Consider the following 4,241-nt stretch of genomic DNA (forward strand, 5'->3'; position numbering starts at 1 on the left):
CTTAGGGTTTTTTTTTGTTGTTGTTGTTGTTTTCCATCTAACTAACCACCTACTTCTTTACTTTTCCTTCTCCAGTTTTCCATAACTACATGGACAAGATTCTCACTGGCTTAATTTGTACTTGTTAAGTACCGTGGAGTCGGTTCCAACTCATAGTGACCCTGCTCAGGGTTTCTGGGGCTGCAAATCTTTACCAGAGCAGAAAGCCTCATCTTTCTCCCACGGAACAGCTGGTAGTTCTTAACTGCCAACCTTGAGGTTAGCAGCCCAATTCATAACCACTACGCTACCAGAGCTCCTTAATTTGTACTTATTTGCCATGAATATGCAGCCCAGATATGGCACAGTAGGGTAAGTACTGGTCTGCTAACTGAAAGGTTAGCAGTTCAAACCGACCACACGCTCCTCAGAAACCCTAGATAGGGTCGCCATGAATCAGAACTGACTCGATGGCACTTAACAATTGTATATACATTACACTAGTTGCTTCAGGAATATACTACTCATAGCAACTGATTATAGTTACCAATATTCCCTGGGAAAGCCCACTACCAGTGTGTGGGCAGACTGTAGATCAACTTGTTAGATCCTACATGCTTATTCACATGATTTCCTTTAAGTGTCATTGTATTCTTTGCACTAAGTAGAATGGGGGAACAGCTAAAGTTCATTTGCATGAAATAAAAATCAAAACCAACCACACTGCCACTGAGTCAATTCTGACTCACAGTGACCCAATATTTATTGTTGTTAAGCGCTGTTGAGTCAGTGCCAACCCATAGCGACCCTGTACAGGGTTTCCAAGGAGTGGGTGGTGAGATTGAACTGCCAACCATAGGGCTCAAACACCTTTGCAGTCCAGCGCATTAATTCACAGCACCATACCAGGACTCCAACCTATTTATAGCTTCAATTTATAGCCTATCACCTATTTTTCATTTATTTTAATAAAGATTGGTTTGTTGTTTTACCTTTGAAACAGTTCCAACACATAGCCACATAGGATTTCCAAGGTTGTAAATTTTCACTGGAGCAGAAAGCCTCATCTTTCTCCAGCAAGGCAGTTTGTGGGCTCGAACCCCCAATCTTGTAGCTGGCAGTCCAGTTCTAGCTACCAGCGCTCCAATAAAGACTGGTAATAACCTTCATGTTTATATTGTGGTCCATGAAGTCTCACCTCCTCACAACAACAGCTCTTTAGATAGTCCAGCAATATTTAAAAATTACTGGTTGTGGTGCTGCAGGTTAATGCGCTGGATGGCAAAGCTGGCGGTTCAAGCTCACCAGCTGCTCCTCAGAAACCCTATACAAGGTTGCTATGGGTCGGAAGCGACTCTATGGCACCTAACAACAATCTGAAGAATAATGCAGTATCAGGGTTAGAGGAAGGTGCATTAACAGCCTGCGATATGCATTATGTGCCGTAGAGTCCAGCTGGTGGGTTTGATCTGCCAACCTTGCAGTTCAAACAGATCTCGTGATCCAGTGTATTATCCTGTAGCACCAATCTTACTTGCTGAAAGTGGAGAACTTGAAGCATTTACTGGTGATCAAAACTTCAGCCTTGTGGATTTCACCTCAAAGTTAAAAAAAAAGCCCTCACATAGAGGCTAATAATCAACATCAAGATAAATGATGAAGATACAGTAGTTGTCAAGGATTTCATTTTACTTGGATTCAAACCCCATGGAAGCAGCAGTCAGATCAAATGACCTATGGCATTGGGTAAATCTTCCAAAATAAAGTGTTAAAAAAAAAAAAAAGTCTGTTTGAAGACTAATGTGTGCCTGATCCAAGCCAAGTTATTTTCAATTGTCTCACATGCATGTGAAATTGGACAATGAATAAAGACTAAAGAATTGATAATGCAAATGTATCAGTTCTTCTTATCTTCTTTATTCATTAGCAAAAAATAGTGGACATGCCATGGATTGCCAGAGGTACAAATCTATCTTGGAGGAAGTACAGCTAGAATGTGTCTTAGTAGTGAGAATAGCAAGACTTTGTCTTATACTCCTTAGCCGTATTATCGGGAGGGATCAGTCCCTGGAGACTGACATCATCCTGGGTAAAGTAGGTCAGCAAAAGAGGATGGATTGACATGGTAGCTGCAAAAAGGGATTCAAACATAGCAACATTTATAGGAAGGTGCAAGACTGGGCAATATTTTGTTTTGCTACACATAGGGTCTCTATGAGTCAGAAATGGCTTGATGGCACCTAACAACATACCATTTTCAGAGATTAAGGTAAGACTGAGCATTAGTTCACAGGCTTAGGTTTCAATTGCATCCAAGTTCATGTCCTCAGAGGTATCGTCCTCCCTTTCTTAGGCAATGAGCAAACTTCTACTTATAGTCAAGGGACACTGAAATTCATATCAAACGCTGTAAGGTTCTTGTATCACAGCACACAACATTCCTGGGACAAGATTAAAGCATAAAGTTCGATGACAAAGCATAAAGTTTGAATTTTAAAACTTTAGTATTCCTTGAATAAATGAAACTCAAGTGGGAAAAAATGCAGTTTTTGAACTGCTAACATTCTCTTAAGCAAACAAAACTCTGCAACCACCAAATTGATAAAATTTCAAACTTTCTCAAAAATGTATTTATTCTTCATTTAGTAGGGCAATGTCTTCGTCTTTGACCTAAAAAGATTTGTTATCTATTTAAAATCTTGACCGGATATTATTTATTTTATATTTCTGAGGTTTATGTTTTTAAGGTGATTGTATGTTTTGATCCAATGAAGTAGCCAAAGTTGATCTGATATTTTAATCACTGGAAAACAAAAAAAACAGATTTGAAATCTACTTTTAAAAGTAGTTTAAATATAGAAGCATGGATACATACAACTTTTCTCACAGGACACATCTATTCAGCCATTGTTAACCATCTAAAAACCTGCTACATTGTACTTGTATTACACAAAATTACTGTTCATCAAAGCTGACAAAATATTTTAAAGAAAATTCATTCCTATAATTAATTTACATATAATTTACATTGGCATGTTTCAGAGTGAGACCTGCATTTTTTTTTAAAGTTGTTCTTATAAAATTCTCCTATGAATATATCACATTTATAGTTTAGAAACAAACCAACATCTGTGTTGTTATTAGGTGCCATTGAGTCAGCACTGACTCATAGCGACCCTATGCAAAACACTGCCCAGTCCTGCGTCTTTCTGTTTCACACTTGAGCTCACTGCTGCTGCCACTGTGTAATCCATCTTTAGGGGTCTTCCTCTTTTTCACTGACCTTCCACTTTACCAAGCATGATGTCCTTCTCCAAGGAATGGTCCCTCTCCTGATAATATGTCCAAAATATGAGAGACAAAGTCTCACCATCCTGGCTTCTAAGGAGCATTCCAACCGTACTCCTCTAACACAAATGTGTTTCATCTGCCAGTCCATGGCACTTTCAATATTCTTCTCTATAACTCAAATGCATCAATTCTTCTACAATCTTCCTTATTCACTGTCCAACTTTCACACACATGTGATTAAAAATGCTTAGGTCAGGTACCCCTTAGTCCTCAATCTGGTATCTTTTAAGAGGTATTTGTGCAGATTTGCCTAATATGTCATTTCATTTCTTGACTGCTGCTTCCATTGAGTATTGATTGTAGTTCCAAACAAAATGAAGTCTTCGACAACTTCAATCTTTTCTCCATTTGTCATGAGTTATTTATTGGTATCAAGAGGCTTTTCATTTTCTTTACAATGAGCTTCAATTCATACCGAAGGCTGTGGTCTTTGGTCTTTATCAGTTAACTATTTTAAGTCCTCTTCACTTTCAGCAAGCAAGGTTGTTATCATCTACATATCACAGATTGTTAATGAGTCTTCCTCCAATCCTGATGCTATGTTCTTCACATAACCCAGCTTCTCAGATTACTTGCTCAGCAAACAGACTGAATAAGTATGGTGAAAGAATACAGTCCTGGTGCACATCGTTCCTGATTTTATACCATTAAAAAAAAGTATCCCCTTTTCCTGTTCAAATAACTGCTTCTTGTTCTATATACAGGTTCCTCATAAGTACAATCAAGTGTCCTGGGATACCCATTCTTTACAATGCTATCTATAGCATGTCATGATCCACAGTTAAAATCCTTTGCATAGTCAATAAAGCACAAGTAAACATCTTGCTGGTATGCTCTGCTTTCAGACAAGATCCAACATCTGTGATACTGATGAATTAATGAGTATAGTACACCATGGTATACTTGTGTAA

Source organism: Chrysochloris asiatica, unplaced genomic scaffold (assembly GCF_000296735.1).
Source record: "Chrysochloris asiatica unplaced genomic scaffold, ChrAsi1.0 scaffold00146, whole genome shotgun sequence".
NCBI classification, from domain to species: Eukaryota; Metazoa; Chordata; class Mammalia; order Afrosoricida; family Chrysochloridae; genus Chrysochloris; species Chrysochloris asiatica.